Source organism: Meleagris gallopavo, chromosome 2 (genome assembly GCF_000146605.3).
Source record: "Meleagris gallopavo isolate NT-WF06-2002-E0010 breed Aviagen turkey brand Nicholas breeding stock chromosome 2, Turkey_5.1, whole genome shotgun sequence".
NCBI lineage: Eukaryota > Metazoa > Chordata > Aves > Galliformes > Phasianidae > Meleagris > Meleagris gallopavo.
In genome coordinates, this window is record NC_015012.2 from 97,638,901 (window position 1) to 97,657,838 (window position 18,938).

General features: G+C 38.7%; 1 long non-coding RNA gene across 1 annotated transcript; it reads right to left on the reverse strand.

The window, feature by feature from the left end:
- Positions 1-5,749: 5,749 nt before the first annotated feature.
- On the reverse strand, positions 5,750-18,474 carry LOC104910002. Its single transcript, XR_792725.3, has 5 exons — positions 17,324-18,474; positions 16,954-17,131; positions 15,946-16,130; positions 12,531-12,649; positions 5,750-10,985 (listed from the first exon to the last, which is right to left on the reverse strand). It is a non-coding gene; the product is annotated as an uncharacterized LOC104910002 (long non-coding RNA).
- Between the last annotated feature and the right edge of the window lie 464 nt (positions 18,475-18,938).

An 18,938-nucleotide genomic window follows, 5' to 3' on the forward strand; every position in this document is an offset into this window, starting at 1 on the left:
ATAAAAATATATATTTATTCAGAGTCAGCAGCATGATATGTCTCTGCTATCTGTGACAAGGAGGTTACTAAGCTGAGGAGAGGAGATGGCTCTGGTTCACAGTTTAATCTGTCTAATAATTTTTGCTGTAATTTTTGCTACTTCTGCATTTCTGGTTATGTATTTCAAACTTTAAAATGTTTTCTTCGCTTCACTACTGTCTCATTAGTCAGCTAAAACATTCCTAGGAAAAGCAACTCAGGATGGAAACACCAATTTTTAAGTGCATAACCAAAAGCAATGAAAAGGTATATGAGAAAAGGTATTTCTCAAGCTTGAGAGCTTTCTCCTTTCCAAGTGTCAAAAGATCAAATAATTATTAACAGATGAAAAGTTCTAGTGAGTCACCAAAATAGATACAGAAAATAAAAATGCATAGAAAATTTATCTAAATTGTTAAATAAAAGGAGAAGAAAAACAAGTGGAGATAAGTACTAAATTTCCTTGTTTCTGCTCTAAAGATTCAAATTAGGTTAAACTTCAAAACACAATCCAATTTTGTTATGAAAATAAGTTTGTCTGCCTTGCATAATGACTTGATTGCATTGCCTGTGGTGAGGTGCAGAGCAGCTGTCTCTTCCACAGATAGCCAATAAACAAACAAATTTGATCCCCATCTAGAAAACCTTTACAGACGATTTAAGGACATGTAAAGGCATAGGAAAAAAAACAGACTGAGGTCCTTAATTAAGACCCTAAGAAAAATGTAATACGTACCAAAAATATCCAAGTTCCTTTTAACAACAATAACAAGAATATATAGTTAACACAAACAGGTAGAAAATGAGGAAGTTTTTCACACAGAGGGTGGTGATACACTGGAACAGGTTGCCCAAGAAGGTTGTGGATGCCCCATCCCTGGAGGCATTCAAAGCCAGACTGGATGTGGCTCTGGGCAGCCTGGTCTGGTAGTTGGCCACTCTGCACATAGCAAGGAGTTGAAACCAGATGATCATTGTGGTCCTTTTCAACCCAGGCCATTCTATGACTCTATGCAAAATGTCTGTTCTTGGCTGTCCCAGTTTCAAAAGATAATGCACTTACCGTATTGCTGGAACAAGGGAATGTAGCTTTGCTGAGGTCCAGCAGAAAGGCTGACGGGGATATCTCAGTGAACATATGAACACAGGCACACTGTTCTCTGAAAAAATGTGCCATAAGTCTTAACAAACAGATCCTTTAAATGTTTGACGTGTATCACTTACTTTATTAATTTTGAGCTGTATTTCCTCCATCCTGTATTCTTCATATTTCATTTTATTCAATCTCTACACTAGTGTAGCAATAAAAACTTCCTTAAGTTTAAAAAAAATATATATATATTGAGTAATGGAAACATTTACTTTCTCTGATGATAACATTAAGCCACAGGTTATTTCCCTTCTACAAGGAGCTGATAAAAAAAAAATAACTGTATTAGGGATGATAGCAGGATATAAGGAATGACTCTGGAATTTAGAGTGAGGGAAGAGACCAGTTCAACCAGCTCAACCATGCATGCTATTCAATTAATGTAAGCCATTGGTTTGGATTAAGAAAAGTATAGGCCTAACTGCAACTGTCAATTGTGATGCTATAACTGCTGCATACTTATTTTTAAAAATAATAAATTACCTTAAAAATTAAAAATCCCCATTTTCTTTTCGACCTCTTCAAAGATGGACACCATTTTTACCTTTCTGTACCTTTCTGGTATTTCATGTACCATTCCCAACTTACCAATGGAGCATATTGTAGAATCATAGAACCATAGAATGGCCTGGGTTGAAAAGGACCACAATGATCATAAGTTCCAACCCCCCTGCTATGTGCAGAGTGGCCAACTACCAGACCAGGCTGCCCAGAGCCACCTCCAGTCTAGCCTTGAATGCCTCCAGGGATAGGGCCTCCAACAACCTCCTTGGGCAACCTGTTCCAATGTGTCACCACCCTCTGTGTGAAAAACTTCTTCCTAATATCTAACCTAAGCCTCCCCTGTCTTCTCCAAGCTAAACAATCCCAGTTCCCTCAACCCTTCCTCATAGGAGAGGTTCTCCAGCTCTTTGATCATCTTAGTGGCCCTCCTCTGGACCCATTCCAAGAGCTCTACGTCCTTCCTGTACTGGGAGTCTGAGGCCTGGATGCAGTACTCCAGATGGGGCCTCACACGAACCAAGTAGAGGGGGACAATCACCTCCCTCTCCCTGCTGGCCACCCCTTTTTTAATGCAGCCCAGAACATAGTTGGCCTTCTGGGTTGCAAGCGCACACTGCTGGCTCATGTCCATCTTCTAGTTCACCAGGACCCCCAAGTCCTCCTCCGCAGGGCTTCTCCCTTCTCCTTCTCTCAAGACCAACCCCTGAGGGACACCGCTTTTGACGGCCTCCACCCTGACACAGAACCATTGATCACAGCCTTTTGGCTGTGTCCAGCCAAAATTACTGAATTACTGCTCCCTGTTAGAGCCCATTCCACAGTCTGTGCAGCAGGCTTGACAGTTTGGCACTTTTTCCTCTTCCTGACCACAATTTTCACAGTAGTTTTATGACTTCAGGAATACTTTTCCTGCTAAAAATCCAAACTAGATGATCTTGTTCTCATTAACAAAACAAGAACTCAGAGAGAGTGAATTCTACAATACAGTCAGGTGAGACCCTACTACTAGAGTATGTTTACAATGAACTGGGGATAGTTTTTTATTTTTTCCTAAACCATTCCTAATTTTTCTCCCCTAATCATCAAGTGTACTTTAATAGAATAAGTCTTCTGGACACAAAACTTGAAGATGCCTAAAAAGCAAAAAATCTCACAGCCTACCATAGATATTTTTTTCTTGCCCTAGCTTTCACCTTCAGTGTCAGGAAACACAGAGGGGAAGAAAAGATGTGGACACCTGAGGACTTGTCAGCTCAAGATCTTCAGACTAAATTTGATCAGTTCCTTCTGTGAGTTAATAACATGAACTGTGGGAAAGACCAAGAACAAAGCTTTGCAGACAGAGGTAGAGCTGGAATAACACAGCAGCGCGTTAACACAGCAAGACAGAGGATAACACAGCAGTGAGCTAACACAACATGACAAGGCATTCAGCACATTTTGATACTGAGTACAAGATTCAGAAATGCAAGACAGGGTGTTAGAAGATCAGCCTACAGCTCCCAAACTTTTGCTATCCATCAGCAGAAAGGCACATGAAAATGGAGAAATGATACGGAATCCACTTTCCATTGAGCTTCAAAAAGTAAAAAGAGAGAGAAAACTCTCAATTAGGTAGTGAAACACATAATTTGTGCTGCCTAAAAAAACAAATTATAATGGTCATGTGTTATCACTGATGATTGGACCTTCTCATTAAAATGTCCAAATTAAGTACAATATTGTGTTCTTTTTAACTTGCTGATAAAATAGCCATTTCACACTTAAGAAGATGATTTTTAGCTTTTACCTGTTAAGGTCTTGCTTTCACCTAAAAATTCATTTGCAGCAATTTGGAATGTTATTACAGATATTATGCTGCAGAGGTTCCTTCTGCAAACACTCCTAGCACTTCAAAGTCTCATTTTATGAAATACATTGGTCTACTTTAAAGTGAAGGAAGTTAGCTTGGAATTAGCGTGGAATGATAGAGTACATTTATGCAAGGAATTTTAAAAAGGCAAGCATTCTTATGCTACATGGATTGCCAGGTAGAGGCAAACTTCTTCCCACCCAAATGGTGCGATCACACAAGATCTATGTACGGGAATTGCCCCTCACCTCTGCAAATTGCTAAATCCTAAATAAATGTTGGGACATTTTCTTCTAGTTAGCCAAAAATATATATGCTAGGGACCACAATAACTGTTTACAATTGTGATCACACACCCGCACCAAGGCCTGTCCCCTATGTTTGGTTTACTTCTATGGAGTCAAGCAGAGCCTAATGGGGAATTAAAGCAGGCCTTCTGGGTATCACAGAATCACAGAATCACAGAATGGCTAGGGTTGGAAGAGACCCCAAGGATCATGAATCTCCAACCCCTCTGCCACATGCAGGGCCATCAACCTTCCCATTTAATACTAGACCAGGCTGCCCAGAGCCCAATCCAATCTGGCCTTGAATACCTCCAGGGACGGGGCATCCACAACCTCCCTGGGCAGCCTGTTCCAGCACCTCACCACTCTCTCTGTAAAGAACTTCCCCCTGACATCCAACCTAAATCTTCCCTCCCTCAACTGAAAACCATTCCCCTTGTCCTGCTGTTATCTACCCTTTCAAAGAGTTGATTCCCCTCCTGTTTGTAGGCTCCCTTTATGTACTGAAAGTCTGCAGTGAGGTCGCCCCACAGCCTTCTTTTCTCCAGGCTGAACAATCCCAGCTCCCTCAGCCTGTCCTCATAGGGGAGGTGCTCCAGTCCCCTGATCATCTTCGTGGCTCTCCTCTGGACCCACTCCAACAGCTCTCTGTCTTTTTTGTACTGGGGGCTCCAGACCTGGACACGGTACTTCAGATGGGGCCTCACAAGAGCAGAGTAGAAGGGGACAATCACGTCCCTGTCCCTGCTGGCCACTCCTCTTTTGATGGAGCCCAGGATACCATTTGCCTTCTGAGCTGCAAGGACACACTGCTGGCTCATGTTAAGTTTTTCATCTATCAAGACCCCCAGGTTCTTCTCCACGGGGCTGCTCTCAAGGACCGCTCCTTCCAGTCTGTATGGATGCCTGGGATTCCCCCGGCCCAAGTGCAAAACTCCGCACTTTGCTGTTTTGAACTTTATCAGGTTCACCCGGGCCCACCTTTCAAGCCTCTTGAGGTCCCTCTGAATGGCATCCCTTCCTTCTACTGTATCAACCGCACCACTCAGCTTGGTGTTGTCAGCAAACTTGCTGACGGTGCACTGGCTTCCATCATCAATGTCATTGATAAAGATGTCAAAGAGCACTGGTCCCAAGACAGATCCCTGGGAGACACCGCTTGTTACCGGACATAAAGTCATTGATGGCCACCCTCTGTCTGTGGCCTTTCAACCAATTTCTTATCCATCAAGTGGTCCACTCATCAAATCCACATCCCTTCAATTTGGAGATAAGGATGTGGTGGGGGACCATGTCAAAGGCCTTGCTCAAATCCAGCTAAATGACATCGGTCGCCTTTCCCTTGTCCACCAATGCCGTCACTCCATCATAGAAGGCCACCAGACTGGTCAAGCATGACCTTCCCCTGGTGAAGCCGTGCTGGCTGTCTTGGATCGTATGCTCATTCCTCATGTGATCAAGCATGTTGTCCAGGAGGATCTGTTCCATGATCTTCCCAGGCACAGAGGTGAGACTCACTGGCCTGTAGTTCCCAGGGTCCTCCTTGCTCCCTTTCTTGTATATGGGAGTGATGTGACCCTTCCTTCAGTCATCCAGAACCTCACTTGACAGCCATGATTTTTCAAATATGATGGAGAGCGGCTCGGCAACCACCTCAGCCAGCTCCTTCAGAACCCTGGGATGCACGCCATCCGGCCCCATCTGGCCCTGGTACTGTCGTTTCATAGCCTCCCTTAGTGTACACTGATTCTCTTAGTAAACAAGCTTCAGCTAGGTAGAGTGAGTACCAAAATCTGTTTTACAGGAGATAAGTAGTACCTATGAATTTTTTGACAGAGAATCTATGATAAAATTGATTAATGACAGAGAACAAAACCTGAGTGTTGCATTCAAAACTGATAAAATCAAAAACTTGCTTTGGCATGTCTTTATTTTCACCAGGTCTGAAAGTTTTAATAATTTATTTATGTAAAATGGCTTCATTAATATTTAAGCTCAAAGATGGGTAGGCATGTAGAAAATAAAATTAAAGCCATGGTTGTTGTTTTTTCTTTCATTTCCTCTATAGTCGTGTTTTACAGCTATAAATACGAATAGAGACATATTAAATTTTATATTTATAGTCTTGCTGGCATACTGAAGAAAACCTAAATGACTTCATCTACATGCTACATCATATAAACTGCTGCCCATGCAGTTACTCTAAAAATGTGATTCCTCAAATACTTGTCCTTGCATACAGGCACAGACACGATTGATATTTCCTTATCAGAGAGATATTAACCTTCTCTGTCAGCACTATCAAAAAATTTTCCAACATCTGAAATGAGATGTGTTTATTCTCGAGCTTAATTATAATCTAAGAAGAGATTTATTTTTTTTTCCTCAAGTGGTAATTTAAAAACAAAAACATTCATAAGAGCTAATTAGTGTTTCTTTCAGTGATTTCTATCTCTTTGTTCTGACACATATACACTTGTCACTCAGAGGCACTGTCCTTGCATCAGCCTCTGCAGGACTGCCTCTCAATCAGACAGGCAGGCAACAGAGCTAGAGGTTGTTTTCTCAAAGTCTAATTCAGGAACATATATATCTATCCTTTTCCCTAAGAGCATGAAGAAGGCAGTCACACTGAAATTAAATGCACCTGTTGACTGAAGTGGACTATCTGGCAGAGATAGCTGTTAAGCAGTGCTAGATGTTTGTTCTTTCTACAGATTAACCACTAATAGTTTGGGAAGGGGGATGGGGGGAATTGTTTGTGTGATGTTATTTTGTAGGGAGAAAGATAAATTATGCTGAAATAAAAAAATAAAATTACTAGAGCTTTTATGTATTTAGTCCTCGACCTAGAGCTGAAGCATTATAGCTTTTTATTATTTAACACCCTAAATTAAAAGGGAGTTCTTGGGAAGAAAGGGGTGTGATAATCCAAATTAGCCACATCTATTCCAGGAAATAAAAAGGTGAAGGGAGGCAGAAGTGCTGGTTTGCCGTTGTCCATACTGTTTGATATTTAGCAAACTACATGTCAAAACATGAGCATGTACTTCTCCCTGTGCCCACACATAGTTCGGGATCAGTGCAGTGCCAACAGAAACTTCTTATGCATATGTCCTATTTTGAGGCTGTAAGAGAGTGCAGCTGTGCCATGCCAGTTGCCCTAAGGCTGGCATATATATATCTTTCTTTATCAGACCAGCTACAATCATTAGCATTTAAAGCAAAATACATAACAAAATGTGATGGATAGTTAGATTTGACCACATTTCTTTCTTGGAACACAGAAAAAGCCTGATTTCCTCCAAAAAGGAGACACCTCAACTAGACAACCTACAACCAGACATAAGAGGAGCCTTTCTGCAGCAGTCAGAATAGAAGCAGGGCCTTTAAGCTGTATGCTTTTTATGTAAGACTGTGTAAGATTGTGCATTTGCAATTTGCTGTATTCTACAAAAGATTAAAAGACACTACCATAGAAGTAGTACTATGAGAACACCCAAAAGAAATAAGCAAAGAATGAATGAGATATTAAAACAATTTTCACACTTGTGAAGACTGAAATTGACATGAAGGCAAAAGTGCCTTTGAATGCAAGAGCTCTGCAGCACACTTGGGATAGCAGGATCAGTCCCTGGGCCCTGCAAGCCACACAGATCTGTCCTGCTGCCACCTGCAGATGAGCAGACAGCATGACAGCCTGCAATCACTGCAAGAGTTCTGGGACCTGCATGGAAGTTGTGTATGGGAGACTGGGTCTCACTAGAAGGGAATGAGCTGGCAGTTTTCCTGGCATACGGAAAGCGCAGGAGATTGAGGAGCAGAAGGATCAAGAATCAGCTGACTCTGTAGATTCATGTTCAGATCCATAGGTTCTTACCTCAAGGTCACCAGCTCAAACACAACTCACCAGTCATCATTATATGGAGGCTCTTGGTGTGATAAGGGATACTGCACAGTCCTGAGCGGTGAAACATCTGTTGCTGATGTTCTACTCTGAAGGATACTTTGCCATTTTCATGTAAAAGGGCTCCAGCCTTCTGATCATCCTTGTGGCCCCTCTCCATCTTTCCTGATTTGGGGCTTTTTGTCTGATTGCAGTACTCCAGATGGGGCCTCATGAGGGCAGAACAGAGGGAGACAATCATCTTGTCCATCACCCTGCTGGCCAGCATCTTTTGATGCAGACCAAGGTACAGTTGGCCTTCAGGGCTGCAAGAACACATTTCTGCTCATGTTATGTTTTTCATCTACAAAGACCCCCAAATCGTTTTTCACAGGGCTACTCTCCATCAGTTCTTCTCCCAGTCCATATACATATCTGGGAGTGTCCTGAACCAAGTGCAACACTTTGCCCTTGAGTTTGTTGAATCTCATTAGGTTTACATAAGCCCACTTTTCAAGTTTTCCAAAGTTCCTTTGGATGGGATTCCTTCCTTCTACTGTACCAACAGCACCACTCAGTTTGGTATGCCTTCACAACTTGCTGAGGATGCCAAACCAAAATCATGTTCATGGAAAAAAATATATGAGTATCGTTTTCCATGGTTGACATCAGAGGTTTTAGTTACTCGATTCCTCTTATTTCTTTTTAGAAAACCCAAAACTTTAAGTCAAGCCCATGCTGTGTGGCAGTAACATGAAGCTCATCTCAGGCAGCTTAAACTGTGATAGCAGAAGTTTGGGATTGAAGACCGCAAGGAAATGGGAGATGTGCAAACATAGTGCTGTCTGCACTGTCACAGGAGAATTCTAAGACCTTCATATTCCAATGAAATTGTTCCTGGACTGTGGAAGATCCCTTTTATTAACTTCCATACTGAAATATTTAATAATGTTTGGTTTTATGTTTTTGTTTTTTTTCCAAAAAAACACTTATAGATCCATATGCCAGGGTAAGTCAAGACTTACAGGTGGATAATGTGTATGCAACATAAATAAATCTATATATGGTAAATAGGAAGGATGCAGTATATCACAGAAGGAAACTCTTTAATCTTTAGAGCTAAGACTGTGTTGGTGATTTGTTTTTAGCTTATTTGGTTTGCTTAATGAAGTATGTACAGAAATAGAAGATATATCTCTCCTTAACAACTCATCTATATTTTCTGACAACAAATTATTATATAGCTAAAAATTATAAATAGAAATGCTTGGAAAATTTGTGTGAATGGAAAAAGGCATAATTTATATGTTAGAAATTATTCATAATTAAATGATTTCCTAGTGAAGAAATACATAAGCAGATACTCATAAAATATTATTAGAAGGAAAGTTTAGGAAAGGAGGCCAAGGAAACCATACCAGTGATGACAGTGCCAAAATCAAGAGCACAAAAATTATTAATTTTTTTCATTATTTCCACTTAGTGTGATTTTCATCATGTGTAAGTAAGACATTACCTGACTACCTATGTTTCACTCAGTGCTAAATCATCTGGCGGCCAAACCAAAGCCAAGACAGTGAAAAATATTTATTTACCATTTTTCTCAAAATGATATAAATTTTTTAAAAGTCATTTCCTAACTCAGTATCCAGCTACCATTTAACACATTTTGTTATAAATCCTCAACATCAGCAAACAAGCTGTGTATCTATGTGCTACAGCACATACAGATACAAGTATTGCTCCAAACTGAAAAAATACGTACAAAAAAGAAGAGGAAGCCTAGAGTCTAAATGTTCCAACTTTCTACAGAAAAGCTGCGTTAGGAAATAGTGCCATTAGAGATCCAGCTCATAAAAGGATAAAAATACAACAAATCTCTGCTGAAGAAATGATAGGTATCCGTTGTTATGTTTTTATAATTTCATGAACCTGCTTTTACATGACACAAAAAGATGAATGGAGAGGATTCTTAATGTCTCTTTAACATTGATTTAAAAAAGAAATAAACTTCTTTATCTCTTGCTTACAGTCAGTAAATATTTGGCTAAGAAATCACTCGATCTCTAATGGAAAAGATCACTTTTTTTTTTTTTTGCTAGAATTAAGTATAATTGTTTCAGAACAAATTCATAGAGAATAGTAATTTCTCAAAAGCCTAAGCAATTATTTTGATGTTCTATGAGTTTTTAACTTTTATATGACAAAACAGTTAGTGACCCATAAAAAAGAGACCAAAAAAAACCCAAACCAAACCAAACCAAAATAGCAATACAAAGCAACAACAGAAAAAACACCCATGATTTACACAGAGAATCAAGATTATGGTATTTCATCTGAAAAATAATGCAAATTCCATTTTCTGTTTCCCGTTGGTTCCTTTAACACTGAAAATATCCTGTCCAACTCAAACAATTCTATGACTCCGTAATATGATTCTATTTCTTTCAGAGCAGCCCTCATAATTTCTATCTTGGCATCACTAGCAGATTTCTAAATCCAAATTACCATGAATAAATGAATAAAGTCTATATTTTATTTCTCTTCCAAGCTGCACAGAGGTGCTTGGCAATACAAATTTCAAGTAAATTCCTTAGAGGAAATTCAACATGTGGTGCTTCACATCTAGTGAAAACAATAACAGAGACCAGCCAAGAAGAAAGTCAAATAAATTCTATCATCTTACACCTTCAGTAACACATTTACTTAGCACTGCTGCAGGAGGAAGGAGACACACATCCCATTTAAGTCAAAATATTTGGATTATAATATAGCATGCTGCATGAAGATTTATATTTCTCAGATTTGGCAGAATCACAGTTTTAAAGTCATATGTATAAGGAATGTCAATTCTTCATTCTGTATTTGTATTTAAAATATAGCTGACTGTATTTGCAAGTACTTCTAGTTTATTATAGATTGTGCTACAAAAAGTGAAACCATCTACTTATGAAATCAAGTATACATCTATTTTACGATTCTACATTTTGAGACCAAACCACTGGTTTATTTTTCTCCATTTACTCTTCTTCCTGACATTTCTCCTCAGCTCACTTTCTCCTTCTCAGATTTTCTCATCTTCAGCTTTTACAACTTCAGTTTTCCAGACAGTATACATCCTGTCTGGTTAGCCACTCACCTCTTCACCTTTTATCTACTTGTGCGTTTAAGAATACTGTGATTGAGCCTCCACATGCCCAAGTAAGGGATAGCTTGCTCGCTTTTTTTAGTGATGAGGCTCTATCTCTTCCACTTCATTTCGTGTTCTTCCATTGGAGGACAGGACCTGGAGGGAACACTTAATTCAGCAGAGGTAACGTCAAAGAAGTAATCAGTAGGTATAAGTGGACTGGAAGCTACAAAATAAATAGGCATTGACAAATGCAGACAAAATATACATAGGTTGCTCTGAAAGTAATGCCTACTATTTATTTCTATGGAAACTACAACAGGTACAAAGCGCATAACACTATTGGATAAACCAAATTATCAGCTATAAATCAGTAGTTTCAAAATTCACCAGCATTAGCTATGCATTTTTGCCAACCATGAACAAGAGTCTGCATGCTGCACTGGTGAAAATCCGCACTGGTGGAGGTGACCAATTTTCTGCAGCTGTTATGACAGCATCATTGCTGAAAGAGACCACCCATCACCTCACTGTGCTCATATCTACTGTTTGGTCCATAAACATTCAGCAAATGTTGATGAATGCCAATAAGTTCATTCTTTTTTGCATAGAGGAATTTCCACATCACTGTTTATACACACATCCATGTCAGATGCCACTGTGTCAAGCTGACCCTCTGCTACCACCTGTCACACGACAATAAAATGTAATACGATGTTGACGGGGAGGTTCAATCTCTAATGCTATCCCACCAACATCCACCTTGAAAGTCATGGGCCAGCATCATACAATAGGAGTCATTAGTTTCAATGCAGCCCTTGTATATTAGAATAGTCTATAGTTCCCTCTAGAGGTAAATTTAGAGTTCAGTAACTTTTTAAAACTCTAACACTGGGTAACAGTTTCTCATAGCCTCGTAACCCTAAATCAAAATATAACTTAAATAAAGTATATAGATTCATATGTATAAAATATGCATCTTAAATTTAAGGCCATGTATTTGACACTGAAAGTGATGGCAGACTCAACATTCCTGGAAGTATTCAGTCCTCATCTGGAGTAAGCCCCAAACAAGCTGGTGTGATTTTGAACCCGATTCTGCTTTGAGCAGTGGGTTGAGCTAGGTGACCTCTGAAGCTTTCCTCCACCTTAAATTATTTTATAATTATTTTATCCCTGAGAGTGGTTAGAAGCCTGAATGTAGGCATATCTTTAATCTTACCTGCCTCCGTGTGGAGACAGAGCAAGGAAGATTGAATTAATATTGCGAGGTTGTAGCTTCTAAACATCCAGCTTCTAAAATGGCTTAAGGACTAGTTTTATTTCTATCTATCCACAGGCAGGAAAATATGTAACAGAAGATACTGAATGCTGGAAGTTTCTTCTAGCTGCAAACCTAAAACATAAACCCCAAACTTGATTAATTTTATCAAAGACTGTTTAAGCCTCAACAGAGCATATGAATTTGGTAGCCTGGACAAACTATGAAGAGACGAAATCAAGCAAAATGCAAAACCTAATAAATAAATGAATAAACAAATTAATGAGGGCCTAGTTTCATGATAGTTAAAGGACACATTCAACAAAGTGAATGTGATGAGATTCAGCAATTGAAGATGTCTGAGAAGTTGCAGTCATCCAAGCATCTATAGTTGCTGAAGCCAATCTGTGACAGCACGGTGACTGTTGATATTTGCTTACTTGAAAGTGCGTATTGGATCATCAATCATAAAAGAAAAAAATAAATCTTTTCCATTGAGGTTTGGTTTTTCTCTTATAAAGTTTCACTTGTAGATCTTGAAGAAGATATTCAAATATACCTTGAAAAAAAAAAAGGAAGGCAAAATAAGGTATACTAACTCTGTCGCTTAGAAATTAGATTATGAGAGTTGTTTATTCAGATATCTTTTATCATTATATTTTATGTTTAAACCAATTTCAAATTAGAGAATATTATTTACTGAAATTTGTTGATTCAATATATAAATACAGATTTCAGAAAATAAATAGCTTATTTCAGGTCCAAAATGCATTCAATTCTTCCTTAATTAGAAGAATACGTAAAGCAAATATGGGGAAAATAGCTTTCAATGTACCATAAAATGTAAAATCTGTTGTTTATATGATCAATCTTTAAAACAAGAAATTGACAATTCAGAGTATGTTTCATTATTCCATAGACTTCTTCCTATACATAACATGCAAATTCTTTGAAGTTAGATTGAGAAAGATATGTCCATTTTTAACTGCTTGAGCAGCAGGAAAAAAAAGAAGAAAAAAAAGGCAAAGTACTGTACATTACAAGGGCAAGAATTATTTATTTACAGTCTGATATTGATCTTCCAGGCAAACATTAATCCTCCTGGGCAAAACTAGCCTACAGGTTTACTTCCCTGCAAGTAACAAAAATCACACAGAGAAAAGAAATATTAGGTTCTCTTAAATAGAAGTGAATGACATTGTTTATAGGATAATTGCCTTCTTCACTGACATGAGGAGAGAACCCGGACATTTAAAGCTAACAAATCAGGCTGTATATGCAGACGACGTAAAAGCTTTATATCCTTTGTGGTGGTGAGAGGAAGGACATATTTCATATGTATATACTTACTTCCTAATTACACTCAGTCTTTGCTAAGACTGATGTAATAAGTTCAGCCCCTTTCAACATGTCTGTGACCAGAAAGATGTCTATGTATGTTAATAGAAATAAAATAGATGTTGGCTAGAAACAGCAGATTATGTTCTAGAAGCAACATTAAGTTAGACCATTACATACTTTCAATTTCTTTCACTGTACAGAGGAATATTATTAAACCAAGTTTAGCTCTTTAAAGTCTTGAGGGGTTGGAAATTGAATTGTCTTTAAGCCAAATTCTTTCACTGTTGAAGGTTTTTAGTAGCAGACATTTCATTTCAGTTCAAACAACAACACAAATACAAATAATAATAATAATCTGAATGTCCTTTCATGAGGAAAATTCTTCACTGAATTGGGGAGGGAAAAAAAAAGCAATACTAAAGGAAATCTTGTTTCACTGAGAGAAGGGGAAGGTGTTTTGGCTTTGGAAACATTTACTTTTCTGTTGTCTGGATATTCCTGGATATTTTCAACTGTGGCACATTTATTATGTCCGTTTAGTCAAATGGGTTTGCTTTAGTAATGTATAGCAAAGATGCATTTGAAAGGTGAAAAACTGAAGATATATACAGTTCTGTTGTATCTTCCACAGTTTTTCACTTTCAATTTTCTTTTTGGAATTTCTCCAACAGACTCCAAGTTCAGTTAGCATTTCTGGAAAAAAATGGGAAGTTGATCTAACCATCTTGTAAGATGAAAAGAGGGTTCTGATATGCATTTAGTAGAAATCAGACTGTGCCACTGAGTTTTTAGACTAAATGCATACACTTAATATATATAGCCTATCAAATGAAACATCACTCTATGCACAAGAGACAAATCTTAATGGTATATTCTCTTTTTTCCACACACAGAAGACAAGGCTCTGCATGGCAAGTATGAGAGGACAGTTACAATTTCACTGTAGGTGTGGTGGTCAGAAAAGCTTGCAAAGTTAGGTTATATATTGTTTTTTGATGGAGCTTGCACACTGATGCAGCTACTATTTAGACCTCAAGTTGTATAAGGTGCTGTATAAGCTTGTGCCTCCAACCTAGAGAAGGGAGAGTTCCTGGAATAAATGGTATGTGGCTGTAAATGTTAAAGAAAATTTCTCCAAAGAAGCTGACTTCTGTCTTGAAATCAAGTCTTGAAACAGGAATAAGAAATGATAATGACCTTGAACTTCCATAATCAGGCATCACTATTTCAAGCCATTGCTTACTTGAAAGCAAGGAACAAAGTCACATTCATTGGTGTGGTTCACATCTCTCACATGCTGCTAGAAGCAAGGTTCCAAAGTGAGTAAATTAAAAAAAAAGAGAAAGAAAATAGGCTCTGGAAATACTCAGCTCTTTCTACCAGAGTTCATACTGAACATCACCCTTTTATTGGCATTACCAATGGCTTTATGAGCTCTTCTGAAGTAGTGTTTGGGATTTGGTTATAGAAGTCTGGGGCTCTACAGAGTTCACATTTTCTTCCTCTGCCTTAAAGAAAAGAAAACAAATACCATGACATCCAGGGCAAGTGGTAAAGATGTTCTTCGTACATCAAGAGTGCTGGGAGAGAAATTGAGGAGATGCCAGAATATATACAGCAAGAGTACGTTAATTTTGCCAATGTGGGGATTTCACAATGTGTATTTAAATGTTCTAAATATATACTCTTATAAGTATACATTTCAAAAATGCACCTGCTTTTGACATTACTCTAAAGCACTCTAACAGCAGACCAGATCTAGCCTGTAGAAGTGACTGAATGAAATAAGCGTTTAAAAGAGATGAAAGTTATACTTTCAGAAGGTTGTGCTCATGGATTCAGAAGGATGAGGGAGAGTGCAGGATTCTTCAATGTTTCTCTAGGAGTGTGGGACTTGCTTGCAGTGCAAAACTGTTTTGTACTCACAGTTTTCAAAATTTGTGCTTTTTGCACACAGCTGTTATATAAGCAAATATATGTAACTTGCTCCAAAAGTAATGCCTTTTATTTATTTCCACAAAAAATACAACATATGCAAAGAGCACAATAACACTATTTAATAGAGAAAATTCTCAGCTACAAAACACTAATTTTCAACTCAGCCATCATCATAACCTATGCTTTTTTGCTGGCTACGAGCAAGAGCCTGCATGTCACACTCAAAAATCTGCCCCAGAGGGCTGAAACATGGCACTGTGCTCACATCCACTGTTTGGTCTCCATAAACATTCAGCAAGCATCAGTGTACGTCAGTGGGCATCATTTTTTCCACATGAAGGAATTCAGTTCCACACTTTTGCTTCATATTCACATCCATGTCAGTTGCCATTTTATCAGACCGCCCCTCTGCTGCCATCTGTCACATGGCAACAACATGTAATGGAATATTGGTGAGAAGATTCAACCTCTCCTGCCATACCACCAATATCTCCCTCTGAGGTCATAGGCTAATATAAAAAATTAGGAGGCATTACTTTTGGAGCATACATTCTATTTATCAACATTTCCACTTACCACAGGTAACTGTCATTCCACATTATGTAGCCATTCTCTGCCAGTTTGGGGTCAACAAACACAATTTTGTGTGGGAAAATGAAAGTTTACTCTGAGATCACCAATCTACAAAGCCAAGAATAAGGAACATCCATTTTCAAACAGTTTTGGCAGCAGTGAACCATTAGTTCTGCCCAAAGATGATACTAAAAAAAAAAAGAAAGAAAAAAAATGACTTGCCTGGGGAGGGGCATGAATTGGCAGTCATAGATTTTTCTAATCCCTACAATTCTGCAATTCTGTGTATCCTTCCCCATAATTGTTTCCTGTTCCTCTACAAGGGAAATCCTGATGTACTCACATAGGGAGAACAGATCTGAGCACCTGGGGAAGTTCAACAACATTGCTCTGAATTGTGTTTTTACAGCATTTGCAGACTCCGCCAGTGGAAATCATCTGTCCCATTTTATTTGTTTTATGTCTTTCTATTTAACATTAAAGTCAGAAATAACATACCAAATTATCTCTAAAACAAGTAAGCTTACAAAATAGCTTCCATTCTTTAGCATATCCTCACATTATTAGTGAGTTTGTTTTATTCTTTGATATTTTTCTTACTGCAACAGAAACGAGGATAAAAAAAGTATTGCATTGGAAGAGAAGATGATAGTCACTAATCTGCCTCATTCTGATCTCTGCAGAATAAAATCTCTAATTATATGTGTATAAGCTATAATAAAAAAAAAAAAAACATTTTTTGCTACATTACATGATACAACACAGGTTCCATTTTGTAAGAGTCCTACTGCCATAGAAATTTGTCATTATTTGCAGTAGAAATGTTTTACTTCTGAAATGTTCAGCATGAAATATTTAAGATTAAAATAGTTAATATTTTTGGAAGACATCTGCTAATATTTTCTAGTCTTGCTGGTAAACTTCCTTTGCATGAGGAATTTCATAGAATCATAGAATCACAAGGTTGGAAAGCACCTACAAGATCATCTAGTCCAACCGTTCTCCCATTACCATTGTGACCCAAGCACTAAACCACATCTCGTAGCTCCTCATCCAGATGCCTCTTGAACACTGCCAATTTTCTTTTCTTCTCCAATTGTTTCAGCTTTTGGGGGGGATTTAACCCAGCAGGCAGCTCAGGAACACACAGCTGTTCGCTCATACACCTCCAGTGGGATGGGGGAGAGAACTGGGGGGAAAAAAAAAAAAAGTAGAAGTGATGGGTTGAGATAAAGAAAATTTAATAAGACAGAAAGGGAAGGGAAAATAAAGAATACACTAATACACTTATTATTATATATTTGCATTAATTTAGAGAGACACAGAGAGAGAGAGAGTATATACACACACAAAAAGAGTGATGCACAATGGAATTGCTCACCACTTGCCAACTGATGCCCAGCCAGTCTCCAAGAAACAGCCGCCTTTCCTTAGCCAACTCTCCCAGTGTTATTGCTCAGCATGTTGCCATATGGTATGGAAAACCCCTCTGGCCAGTTTAAGTCAGCTGTCACGGTTCTGTCCCCTCCCAGCTCCTTTTGTTCCCAGCCCCTTGCTGGCCGAGCAGTAGAAGTGCTGAGAAACTGGAACATCTTTAGCTCTGTGCAGCACTGCTCAGCAACAAGGAAAACATTGGCATGGTACCATTATTCCCACCCCAGATCCACAACACAGCACCACATCAGCCATTCTAAGCCAAAATCAGGACACCTATTTGACAGATGAAGTGGAACACATTCCATTTTAAAATAAAAAAGTACAAAATTTACCTAGGAGTTTCCAGCATTTCTGGATAAATTCATTCTAATAATAAAAATGCACAACAGTATAAAGATTTGTGCATAACAGATCAAGATTCGGTTCAGGCAAGAAGGAAAATGCAAACTCCATTTATAACATTCTCTTTGAATACTGTCTCCAATTTAAAAAAAAAAATAATTAATAAAAAAGCTAATAAAAGCAAATTACTGGCTTAATTTTTGTAGCCCAGCATCACTGATATTGATTTGATATGCTAACCTTGATAATATCTGTAGCACAAGCAAGGTTGTTGGAAAGAGTAGAGAAAACAAATACTATTGCTGTTTGGAATAATAAATATATACATGTATACATATAACAAAATTTTTCAGTGAGATTCAAAATATTCAACACATTAAAACTAAAATGGCTCAACTCTGACTGCAGAAATCCTAGTAGTTTTTTCAGAAACATTCAGTTAAGAATTATTAACAGAAATTATTGAGTTATTCGTTTTCAAACAAACAGGAATTAATGGTAAAGTGGAATTAATTTGCTATGGTACCTACTAAGTATTTTTTCAAGTCCACCCTAAAATCAGTTTAGGTTTTAGAGTTCTTCTCATTCATGGTTCTTAAAAACATTTGAAAGGATCACAGAATCACAGAATGGCCAGGGTTGGAAGGGACCTCAAGGATCATGAAGCACCAACCAACCTCCCCCTCCCACCACATGCAGGGCCACCAACCTCCACATTTAATACTAGACCAGGCTGCCCAGAGCCCAATCCAATCTGGCCTTGAACACCTCCAGGGACGGGGCATCCACAACCTCTCTGGGCAGCCTGTTCCAGCACCTCACCACTCTCTCTGTAAAGAACTTCCCCCTGACATCCAACCTAAATCTTCCCTCCCTCAACTGAAAACCATTTCCCCTTGTCCTGCTGTTATCTACCCTTTCAAAGAGTTGATTCCCCTCCTGTTTGTAGGCTCCCTTTAGGTATTGAAAGGCTGCAGTGAGGTCGCCCTACAGCCTTCTTTTCTGAGGCTGAACAAGCCCAGCTCCCTCAGCCTGTCCTCACAGGGGAGGTGCTCCAGTCCCCTGATCATCTTCGTGGCTCTCCTCTGGACCCTCTCCAACAGCTCCCTGTCTTTCTTGTACTGGGGGATGCTTCTTAACAGCTACAGTTTGCCAAGTGACTTGCTAGAACAAAGACTTCAAATTTAACTCATTTAAGTCTAAATAATGCCTACACA